Below are 12725 nucleotides of genomic sequence, written 5' to 3' on the forward strand. Positions count from 1 at the left end.
TTCTAAATTGATAGCAACCTTTTAATCTCATTTTTTTAATTGGTTAAGAGAAGCATCTGCCAGTGCAGACAGAAGCAACTGGGTTTCAGAATAATTATTAAATTACCTACCTCTACTGCGTTTTTCATCAGCAGATCTCCAAAAACTTTACAAGGCGAAGCCAACTTCACTATTTTTATAGAAGTAGTTGATGTAGTTGATGTTACACTTTCCTGTTATGCCTCCACACAGTAGGAAAGGATTTTGTAATGGAACAAAAAGTCTTTTGTATTGGGTAAATTTAATTAAGTTAGCAATGAGATGATGCTCATCAGCAGTTTTAAAATATCCCTGACTCCACACCTTTGGGAATATCACTTTTATAGTCAAGTAAGAAAATACACAAAACATAAGATTAGCATGGGAGCTCTATTCTCTCTTTTATTTCCATAACTACCACTAAAGCCTTTCATCCTGGACAAGGAAGAATAAATACCTTCAATGCAGAATGTGCAAAAGTTCAGTGAAGTGGCAGAATTATCTAATGGCTAATTTAGAGATGCACATAACCAGAGCAAAGAGGTGAGAGTCCTTTATGCCAGCTGAAGTTGCATTTCCCAAATTCGATTTCAGACACGTGATGTGTGTCTTTGATCATGGCACTTCACTTCTCTGTATCTCTGATTCTGATGGGGCAATGATCCATTAAAAGTCTGAAATTTTCAAACACAGAAGAAAAGCACCTTGTTGCTAGCACCCACAGAATCACAGAATGGCTGAGGTTGGAAGGGACCTCTGGAGGTCATCTTGTCCAACCCTCCTGCTCAAGCAGGGCTACCTAGAACAGGTTGCCCCAGTATTATCATCATTTGAAAATACAGGGTCAATTTTGTATGTGTGTGTGATACTTACAGTGTGTATGTGTATTTACTGATCCTGATATCTTATGTATGTATTTATTTATTTATTTTTCCAGAAAGTATGTTTGCAAGGAGTGGCTGGTATCTTGAATAGGTATCTCTTCTTGGAGGATAGCAGCAGCTTTCTCTCAGTTCACAGTTGTTCAAGAAACACACAAACAAAAACATCAACAACAAAAAAGCCAAAAGCCTACATAAATCACCTCTGTTTTATTGTGAAACACTCTCCTTTGACATTTCTAACATGCACAACTTGTAATTAAGAAACCTCCTGCCATATATTTTAACGTAAACTGCAGGTAAAAGCATACTGAGTGCAATCCCACAAGAAATCACAGCCTCATCCACCCTTCTGCTGAGCAGGCTTTCTAAACATGTGATCTTGTGTTCTTTCCTTAATCCCCAGGGCTAATTCATTAAAACAAAAAGATGAAGAGTTTGTTTCCATAATTTATCTTGTTATTAAACTATTATCTTGTTATTAAACCATTATTATGTTTGGACTTTGTGATCTTAGAGGTTGTTTCCAACCTAAATAATTCTATAATTCTAAATAATTCATTAAACAAAAAGAAGAATAAGAATAAACTTTTCTTCTTTTGAATGCACTATTTCTTTAATGCTCCCCTATGGGGTGAGATCTATTGTCTCAGAACTTCATTTAGCCCACTGGAGTGGTAGCATTTCACACAGGCATGCTTATGCTAGCTTTGGATTCTACCTCTCCAGCACCCATGGCAGTGCAGAACTTAGCCCAGAGTATCTGATCATGCAGTATCTCGGACCAGCTTTACAGTCTGATCTAAACTTAGCACTATCGTTGTGCTGATAGAAGTTTCAGTGGGTCTGTATGAGCTACAGTTAGAGCAATGACAATGGTTAAGTAAACCCTCAGTTTTGTCTGAAAACTTGTTTTTATCCAGACATTCAGTTTTCCTTTATCAGATTTCTATTTAACTATTCCTTTCCCCTGTAAGAATGGGTTAGACACAATGCACAATGACACTACAAGTCTGTGTGATGCGTTCTCTAGAAGCCTGTACTCTGTAATTGCTGATGTCTCTGAATCTGGGTGATTCCCTACATAAGTCCATTAGTCATCAGTGATGCTGTTGGCAAAGAACCTCCAGAAAAAGGTGGAACGGAGTGGCAGTAAGGGACGACATGCTAACAGCGGCTGCTTACGCAGTGAGGGAGCCCTTTTATACCTCTACTATATCCTCCTGAACTTACGTCAGTAAATGAATTCCTTTGGCATAGACAATAACCTCTCAAATCCCAAGAGAGCACACGTGAGTCGTCCTACAACACCCTGTGCCTGCCAGCCCGGAGAAATGTGTGGTGGGATGTGGGATCATGAGTCCGGGGTGAGAAACCCGCAGGGATGTATCATTCATTACCACCACCCACAGCATGCCTGCAGATGTGGGACCTGTGAACGGAGTGCTAGTGTAGAGAACGTCAGGATGCAGGAGCGTGGTAAGCTGCCGTATGTTGGTAAATGCTACATTACCTAACCCATGGTGAGCGTGCAGTGTAGGCAGGTTTTATTAGCAAAGTTGAAACCATGATGTGCTAATTAAAGACGAGGTTGTCGTAGTTGCTAAGGAAATGAATAGTTTCTGTGTTGCTGCTTCTGCCCCAACAAAATGTGTTCTCAGCTGTCCCATGGGTTGTGTTTGCCAGAAAGTGGTGTCGGGGCGTGATGCTGTTCTGTGACTATAGTGCCCCTGTGAAGCTGGTTTTCAGGTGAAGAGTCATAGGTGGAAAGGATGCCAGTAAGTCTATTAAAACACTCAGGTACCTGGTTGACAACAAGCTCCTCTGAAAAATACTGAGTCTGGGCTATGTTGTTTTGTTTTGTTTTTAAGTTCACTTTTGCTTCTTTTGGGAAAGATGCAGTCTGGACTAGGAGATCTGTATGCGTTAAAATTGGTCTGTCAACTCTTCTGCAAGGCACAGGTTGACCAAGTGCTGGAGCCAGTCCTGAGATGAAGGAGATGTAATGGTTTGAATATTTTATTATTAATGATGCTGGCTGCCACCAGATGAGTATCTTGCTTAGCTTAATCTCATGAGAAAGCATTCTCCAATTTGTTTTTTCTCTACTGCAATACATACTGTGCATAGGCAGTTGCTAGAGGCATAAGGATGTAAACTCAGAGGTGACATCAACAGGGCTGAAATATAGTGAAGTTAATGTGCAAATGAAAAACTGTTTTCATAGGGTGGACCATTGCTGGCTCCTAGTCCTGCAGCAACCCTGTCATCCTTCCTTCTCAGTGCAAGATTTGCATCAGTGCCAACTTCAAACTTAAATGATCACATACAGCATCTTCAAAACAGTTTATTTTCTTTCCAGTCTGCATCCTCTATGGAAACCCTGTCACCAGCACTAGAAATCTTTCTCCTCTGTCATTCTGTGGGGTTGCCTGGTTGCCTCACTTTACCTTGGTGAGATACCAGAGTCACGCTCCTCTTGTGTCATGGAGATGGGCAAAAATAATAAAATTCTCATTAAGATAAAATTGCCTTTGGGAAGACAGTGGAGCTCTACATTAAGCTCCAGCTTCCAATATGCTGGACCACTGCGTTTTTTTCTTGTGCTTTTATTTCCTGAAGCTTTATTCCTCTAGCTGGCTATTACACTGGAACATGTTCCCTTTGTTTCATCTGCTCTCCCTCCTACCTCAGTGTAGAAGTTGCAGCACCTGCATCACTCCTTGCTACCAGCTGGTTTATTTTGCATTCTCCAAGGATTAAGTTGCCATTTTCCAAGCATCCTTGAAGTCACAGAGTTCCACTTCTACCTTTCTCCCTCTGAGGGCTCCAACCTCAGTGTGACATATTTCTCTTTCTCTTAAAAATGCTCTGGGATTTAATCTAGTCTAATTTTGCATTGCAACCCCTGCAATATCGTTTTACTAATTTAGGTATTTCATCTGCACTGCCTTCTGCTGAAAGGGGCTTTGAAAATCTCCTAACACAAAAATCTTCGACTGATCTTCAAATTGGACTGCCCCAGACTCGTAGTAGGCCTTAGAACCTGCCAGGATCTCCTGCTGCCTGTTGGAGGCAGATGTGGACTATCAGACTTTTAATATTTGGGAAGAAGTCCAGAGAGAAGGAAAGCCAGCAACAGCTGAGCCTAAGTTCTTGCCCTGAGTTACTTTGCTTTGTTTTGTTGTTTTGTTTGGAACAATCGTTTTGTTAATAAAGGTGAGAGCAAGAAAGGTGATACCCTGATGCTGTGATGAAGGTGGCATTTTAATTTGTATTTTGGTGGGGGCTTCATCAGTTTACAGGGAGGGCCAAAAGCCATTGAGAACATTTTTGGGGTCTATTGTGTGAAGAATTGGGAGCGCCCACATGGCAGGAATATTTCCCATAACTAGACATTATTACTCTCAGTCATCAGAAGTTCATCCTGTTTGACATGGTCTTGGCCTGTGATGAAGCCTAGAGCTTCAGTCTTTGCCAAATTAACAGGAAACCAAGATAAACAGACATCTCTAAAGACTTCTGCTACATATAACGTGTACTAACACTTTAAAAATCTTGGAACAATCTGTTTGGATGTTAATGGACCTGAGATGCTGACATTTAATTAAAGGATTTTTTTTCATGCTTTGCAGCTTGATCCATATTGGATAGTAAAAGTGGACAGGACTCCTTGCAGGCTGTAAAGAATTCTTACAAATTAGGGATTGTTCACTATATTGTATTTATAAATCAAACATATCATTTCTCCTTTCAATTCTGAGTTTATTTGTACTCAGAGTGGATGGTCATAAAATGTCCTCCTCTTTTTATGATCTGATCATGGACAGGCTCAGCCATTTTATCTTAGCTTTTGTTTTACTATGTACATAGTTGTTTTGTCATTTCCATTTAATGTCTATAGGATTGTCATTTTTTTACTCGTTAATGTTCCACTGCCTGTCATCACATTTTCTAGTCTATCTGTTCAAGTTGGTTACTGATGGGACAGTTGTGCTCAATAGTTAATTGAGCTGTTAATTAACTGTTTCTAGTTGTGAGGCACTTCTTTAGTGGTATAGAAAGTGTCCTGCATTTTCAAGGAAGAGGTTATGAATTTAAAGATATTTTAAATGTTTCACAAATTGGATAAGATTTGTTGATCTAGCCATTCAGTGCACTGGATGGTCCATGGGCTGTAATTCAGGAGATGACTTTAGTCTTCCCTGCTTCATCTCTGTCATCTTCTCCCAGCTTTCATTTTTTTAAAATTTTAATTACTTCCTTCAGTTCTCTGAAACAGTAAAATCTCTTCTTCCTTCATTCTTTTTTTCTTTTTTTTTTTTTCCTTTTCTTTTTTTTGCAGAGGTCTCTGGCTCTATTGTCCACCTCCACCTTGTCTTTCACTATGCTGCAATCTCTTCTCCTTACCACACCCTTCTCCCTGCTTTTTTCGCCTCACATATTCTTAATGCCTTCTCTGGAAGTCTATTTTCCTTCCCCCCAGGAATTCACCTCTCCTTTACCCCATTTGTAAGTCTAATTCTTTCCTCTGCTCTTGGTCTTACAGTTTTTACTGACTTTGTGGTAGTGTTTTGGTGTTTTTTTGTTTTTTGTTTGTTTGTTTGTTTGTTGTTTTTAAATATACATATTATCTACAGACTTCTCTCTATCCTCTTTGGAAAGACTGCAGCTGAGACAGGGGTTATTGCTGTTCTGATGAACCATAAACACACGCTTCATATTACTACTTCCCAGCAAGAAGAGAGACAAATAACACCACAGAAACAAAGGGAAGAGCCATTTTCCTTTTTCTCCTCAGGGCCCTGGGTACATTAACAGGTCATAATTGCCCAAACCAGCCTCACATGGGACCCTACCCACTGTCTCCCTAAGGCCCTGCTCTATTTAAGCTCAGGTCTGGGAACCTACTTCTGTTTTGAGTTATGGGATAGGTGTATCCATGCCCACTTCTGTTTTTTGCCTGATCTATCTCACAGCTTCATCTCCAGCTGCAATTCCCTCTACTCCTGACTGGACTGCCTGGATGGACCTGGGAGCTGATTCATCACCTTGCCTTACCTTGGATTGTCACTGGATCTCTGTTGCTATTACTGACCCTGCCCTGCTCACCATGCAAGGTACTGGAGGACTGCACTTGGGTCAATGCCCTGTCTGTGTGGGCAAATCTTGATTCCTCACTCATCCTCCATCATGAAGCAGCCTGGCTCTTCCTGATCCTTACCACTTCTTCAACAATGCTTTATTTCCTTTCAGGGACTTGCATTTAAAGGCTATCTTTTTGCTCAGGCACCTGGTCTCTGAAGGAGGTTGGGAGTATCTGTCAGTGTTCCTGTTCTTCCACCAACCTGTCTCTGCTTGTGGCTGCAACATTGGCTTTGTGTCATAACTGTAAGGAAAGGAACAATACTCTCATACTTGGCAGCCATTCTTCTTTCCTTCCTGTGTGCCCTTTCTCAGCTAGCATTGCCATTTAATTCTGAAGGATTCATGAAAAAGTCATCAGACAGGCAATTTCTTGCTTTCCACCATTTGGTTGTCATCACCATCTTAGGTGTTGAATTCTTAGATTCTAGTTTTGCCCCATAAAAGATGTCAAATGTGTATGGAGATTTTACAGTATTCTAATCAGGTTGTCTTTTTGTCAAAGGAAAAGACCCCCTAATAGGCATTCTCCATGCTTTTTAGAGAATGGTGGTGTTCAAAAAAAAAAAAAGGTTGCTTATGTTCACTGCCAAAAACAGTATGAGCACTTAAGCGTGTATATATTCCTATAGGAGAACCTGCATTAACAGGGAGTTAAAGCTTTCAGACTGCAAACCACACCAACACGAGCCATTAAAGAAAAAAGGCAGTGAAGAATTTCAGTGTCTTGCCTGTGCTCCACACAATTGTTCTTTATGTTGGCTAGCTTTTGTTCCCTCCCACTGCCCAGATGTTTCCACTTGCACCTGTGAATTTCTGCTTTAACAAAATAAGGGGATCCAGAAACATGAAGCGAACACTTCAAAAATGTAGAAAAGATTCTCATAACTACAGAAGTACAGAACTCACGTTGATTTTTCTCACCACCCCCATCCCCTCGAGGAGAATATGCATCAAACTGAAAAACTAGGTATGCATTGCATATTACTACTTAAGATTACTACTTAAGAGCTCGTTCCCCAGAACAATGTTTTTGCAAAGTAGTAAATTCCACCTAACTGGTTCTTGATTACAGCATCTTTTGATTCCCTTTGAAATGACTGTGATAATCAATTCAGACCCATTAATTCTCCCTTCAGATAAAGGGTCTAGTAAGTGTAAGGGAACATCCTACCAAAAAAAAATAGCAGTGGGATTTTGTGCTTGATGAGAGATACCTCACCTACACTTTTAGTGAAAACCCTGAAGTTCTGGAAGGTGGTTGTGCATCACTCATTCACCATGCCTCATGATTTGGAACACGAGACCCATGTGATGTGAGAAGGTTTATAGAATTTATGGAACTGCCTACTCAGGGGGCAGAAAGTTGTTTAGATTGTTGCTTTGTAGAATGGTGAGTTTAGTTGTATGGAATATGAATAGTGCTGTATGAGATCACTTCTCTTGCCCAGAACTACCTAAGAGCAACAACTTTAGGTAGCATTTCTTGATGGAAGAGCTTAGTGTATATGTATTTTAAAAAGGCATTTGTGTACACATGTAGTGATACTACCAAATAATCTCTAATTATGATAAATGGTGCATGCACACTTGATTTCCGCCCATGTTTTGTTCCTGTATTGTCCCAGATAGGGTTACCTTCCACCAGGCCAAATCTCTTAGGGTACTTTTGTTTGACAAAAACTGCCAAAGAGCTGAACAGGACAGATAGATGGAATCGGAGGGGATTTCTATATATTTGCAAAGACCACTCTTGCAAAGTATGGCTAGCTCAACAATCTCACAACATGTGCAAAATGCAATCTTTCTGCCTCAAAGCTGCAGGACTAAGTACTGGGCTTCTACCACCAAGGGAAATGGATTAGATGGGGACAGGTTGGAGACCATATGGAAAAACAGAAGTCTCCAGCTCCAGCACCTCTAAGAGGGTGGGTAGCATGTTGGACACAGCAGTATTGGAGAGACCCCCCAGTTCCAGCAGTGGACATCACAGCAGATATCCTGTCTCTTCTCTGGGTGGTGGCAGCTGTGGTAGTGGGAACCAACCTGGTTCACCACAGATCTGGCCATAGACAAAGCAACCTGTGGACTATAGCTATTCTGCTGTCCTAGACCACAGCTAACCTTGTCTGTTCTTGGGGCTGGTCTGCTGCAAAAGTTTTCATATTCTTATAAAAGCATTGTTTTCTGGGAGAACTTGCAGCATGCAGTGTTTAGCGTGCCTGCATGGCTTTTTCAGACTCGTGGTCTCAGCACCCACGGTCTATGGTGACTCAGCGCGGCTAGGGATGGGATCTTGGATCTTGCTGAAAAGTGTCTCAGATCTCCGCTGTGTCATGGCACTTGCTACAAGCTCTAGAAAATTCTTAAGCTCCTGCAGCTTGACATCACAAAAACATGTAAATATAAAGAACCTATTCAAGATAAATTACGGTGGCTGCTAGAACACTTGTAATTTTCTCTCCCTCTGAGTCCTGTTCAGTTGGATTCATGTCACGCAGGAGGTTAAGAATCTATTTTCCATTTCTATGGGGCATAGTTTTCAATGTGCATGCCAATTAGAAGCTATATAATTTTTCTCATTAACAGCCTTAACTTAAACAGCCAAAAACACATTTGTGCCCACGTTTCCACCACTTGCATTCCAGCCTGGTGTACTGCTGTATTTATTTCACCTAACCATATAATAGTTACATAAAGTAACTCTCTTGGGTTCCTTTCTCTTCGCTCACTGCTCCCTCCAAGTCCACTCAGTACTGTTATTTGTGTTTGGTCTGCTTTGAGACTGCCCTCCCCCCCCCCAAAGGTTTAAATAGCCAATGTACTGCTGATATGGTTCATCAGGACCTAATATATGTCTCAGGAGAGCAACAGGCTTGATAGAGTACTTGAGGCAGAGCCGGTAACAAGCACAGGAACAACAGGAAGAGGCTAAGGAATTAATTGTACTCTACCCATCTGCAGAAGGGTTGGGCTGCTTGATCACCCAGTCAGGCTGACAACATTGTGCAAAGCCACCAAGCACTTTTGCTTGCCCTCGAGTAATGCTGACAGTCATCTGGGGCTTTGACACTCAAGCTGTGGCAGTCTGGTGTTGAAGAATGGATCCTTCGGGAATATTTTAAGGTTCCAGTGCTGCCTGCTGACATCTACCAGGTGAAGATTTGGTGCTCAGTACTCAGGAGATGGATGGAGTTTTGAATGCTGAAGGAGATTTGTTTCCTCTCTCCTGCTCAGATAGTAGGTGTGAATTTAAACTAGTGGAGACAGGGTATTTTCAGTGTTGTATTTCTTAGAATTTAATTAACTAGTTGTCCTACTGAATCTGTTCTTCCCACTTCATCCTGTGTTACAAAATAAGTCTATATCTTTCTGTTCCTGATGAAATGATGTGCTCCCAATGGAAGCATGCATGTTGCTTTCAGATGTGTAGAGTTAGCAGCCCGCTAAGGGGGATGAAGTTGACATGTTGTCTTGAGATAACCATCTTCTGTCTCCAGAGAAAGGCAGATGCCCCAGGGTCAGCAAACATTCTCTTCTGAGTTTTTAACTTTTGTTTATGGAAGTAAGGGAAGAAGAGGATATCAAAAGAAGAGACAGAACATATCTATATGCTTACATCAAAACTAATTGGCAAATATGGAGCTGTGGAGGTACTGACCTTGTTGTGTAATCCTGTCATTCAAGGGATGTTATTCAGCCCAATATATGTTAAGACGCCAGAACAGAGAGTACCCTCTTAGCAAGCTTGGCACAGAATAGCAGTTACCAGTCAGTCTGGAGATTGGGTCTATTGAAATTTTCTTTACAGGATGTTTTCAGAGTAATGTGTTGAGCATCAATTATATCAGAGATGTAAATCATACTGAAACTCCCTTGCACTGTGCATCTGAGGCATGTCATCCATATTTCTGAAGTCTCAAGCACTCTGGCCAATCCAAAAAATTTTTGACAACTGGCTTCAAGCATGTCCCTCTGCTGAGGCTGCTCTTTGCAGCAAAGGAACCTGAAAATTAGTATTTCCCTAAAGGCTACCACTTTATTTTTAGCAGAAGGAGCATAGGTCTGCAAAATCCCCTGGAATGTGATATTAATTTAGCTGATATAATTTGTCTTTCAAATCATTCTTCTAATGTCTTAAGACAGTATGCTCTGTTTGCACCTCTGCTGGATTTGATGTTTTGTCACCTAAAGTTACTTGTATGGACATCCTGCTATTAGTTACTGCAGGAAGGACAGGCTACAACTTCCTTTGTTCTGAGTCCAAATCTGCTTCGAGTGTCAATAAAACAAATCTTATTACAGCAGGAACTCAACAGTAGTGGGTAAGAGTATTAAAAGAATTGTGTGCACTTGCTTACTAGTATATAAAAATTAATCTATGGAGGTAAAACAATTGCTGTGTGCACCTGATTACTAGTATATAAAACAATCTACGGAGGCAAAGGAACAGATAGATGGGAGTGAACCCATGACAGCTGTATCATATAGCACCCAATTTTTCATGCAAGTGTCACTTGTATCTAGCCTTCACCATGTATATACTGTTGGATGGGATCATTCATGCCTTACTACACTGATGTGGTCAGGCATAATTCTTCAAAAACACAATTCATTAGAACCCCAGTTTCTTATTCAAAAGTACTCAGAAGGGGAGAACAGAAATTGTGAGTTATTTCAGGAGAAAACCCAACATCTGATGGCAGAAACCTGTTCTAACTGTAGCCTACAACAAGTACAAATGCTTTGAGGGTGTCATATTCTGAGTGGAGACCTTCAGTAGTATAAAAGACATCTATCTAGGCATCTGACTCTTACTTGTGCCTATTTTTTTTCTATAAATCTTATCACTAGAAAGAAAGTAGGAGGGGAAAAAAAGCTTCTTGTTCATACAGGCATTTTTGAGTGATGCAGATACTACAAGTTTGAAGCAATACTTTGTTAAAACTCTATAGTGTCCGTTCTTCTGTAATATCCAGCCTTACAAACTACATTAATAGAATACTGTTACAGTTGCAAAGTACTCAAAGATTAGGAAATGAGAACTACATTCTGCAACCTGAATTCAATCCCCCCCCTTTTTTTTCTTCAGATTACAATTCCTAATCACACAATACAGTGACTTTTGCCAGACCTGTACTTTATTTGATGTGCAAAAAGGTCAGTTGTAGACTTCTTGGCACTCTTCAGTATCTTCACCTCTCTTACCCATGCCAGATTTTTTCATCCACGCAATCCTGTTTTTCAGCTTGTATCCCAACTCCCAATCAAATCTCTCATTTTCTTTTTGTCTCCCATGGAAGAAATAAACTCTCCATTCTCAGCTGCAGTATCTATCCCTACCAGGACTCAAGTAGCCAGGGGAATCAGCTCATAAAAACTGCTTTGCTCCTGCAGTGATGCATAGAAAAGAAAAAATATCACTTGCTCTCTTGGATGAGTAGATACAAAAAAATTCAAAGGAGGGTGAGCTTTCATAGCTGTTGTATTAGACTAGCAAACACTAGAAAGAACAAGAGGTGTAAGCTCAACTTATGAGTATAGATTCTTTGAAGATGCAGCTGTCCCCTTTATCGAGCCTCTACTAATCACACAGTGATTTTTAAGGGTTTACATAAGAAAAACTCCACTTATGTCCATGCAGTAGTGGCATTGTTCCCTAGCAGAATTCTCAGTTGATTGCTTAAATCCATCGCTAGCTTTGAGAGTCTAGCTGCTGACCACCCAGTAATGTGCAGCTGACTACCACCTCTCAAACTTGTAGCAGATTATCCTGTACAAAAAGGACAGGAAACTAGTCCTTCCTTTCAATGAGCTAATTGAGAAAAGTGTCACTGTCCTATACTACAGCGTAGTAATTGCCATAGTAGAGATAACGCTGAATTTGCCATAAAGCTTGTTCTCAAGAAGTTGCATCTTTTTCATCTTAATCTGAGAGAAGGTAAAATACAGTGCCTCCTAATGATGATTACTTACCTTGGCTGCATCTATTTTGCCTTTGGTTATTCTGAGTGGAAGAAGGTGGGAAAAGAGTTTCAAAAAGCCATTGGTATCAAGCCTGGTTCTGGAGAAATTTTGAGTCGTTTCTTTTCATTGGAGTTACTTTAATATCATCTGGCATAGAAGCAATAAGGCAGCACACTTGGAAATATTGTCAACATAGACAAAGGGCGCCATGCCAGCATAATTTCTGATTATAGTGCTGTGATCTTGTGCATTGGAGAAGTGGTATTTAAAATTATTTTCACTATCTGTAGATAAAATTCTTTTAACTGACTTAAGTACATGTTGATTTCATTGGAAACTTTGCTTGATCTGGTCTTTTTTTTTTTTTTTTGAGGTACTACAGGAACTGTAAATTCTGATACCACCCATGATAGTAAAAGCTTATTCTCTTCCTCGGCACACAATCTGATACTGACTGCAATCTTAGAGTAAGTAGCAATGCCAGCACCTCTGTGGTTGCCAAGTTCAGAGAAGCAAATACACGCACAGAGTGTATAATACCAATTGAATTGGTTGGACTTTTTTGTATCTGTTGCTGGGTTTCTTCAATGTCACCTTCAGACTTTGAAGGACTGTCCTTTTTCTGAGCCCACATTGTCGGCTTGGCCTCTAGTATGTCTAACAGCTTTAGTTTCACCTAAGAATCAATGAAAAAGCCCAACTGTGTCAAGATGC

At 40.5% G+C, this 12725-nt stretch overlaps 1 long non-coding RNA gene across 1 annotated transcript; it reads left to right on the forward strand.

Moving 5' to 3' along the window:
* Positions 1-997: 997 nt before the first annotated feature.
* LOC308194623 lies at positions 998-8269 on the forward strand. The gene is made up of 2 exons (XR_013950770.1): positions 998-6019; positions 6156-8269. It is a non-coding gene; the product is annotated as an uncharacterized lncRNA (long non-coding RNA).
* The last annotated feature ends 4456 nt before the right edge of the window (positions 8270-12725 follow it).

The sequence above is a fragment of the Anser brachyrhynchus genome (genome assembly GCF_964034855.1).
Source record: "Anser brachyrhynchus genome assembly, chromosome: 1".
Classification (NCBI taxonomy): Eukaryota; Metazoa; Chordata; class Aves; order Anseriformes; family Anatidae; genus Anser; species Anser brachyrhynchus.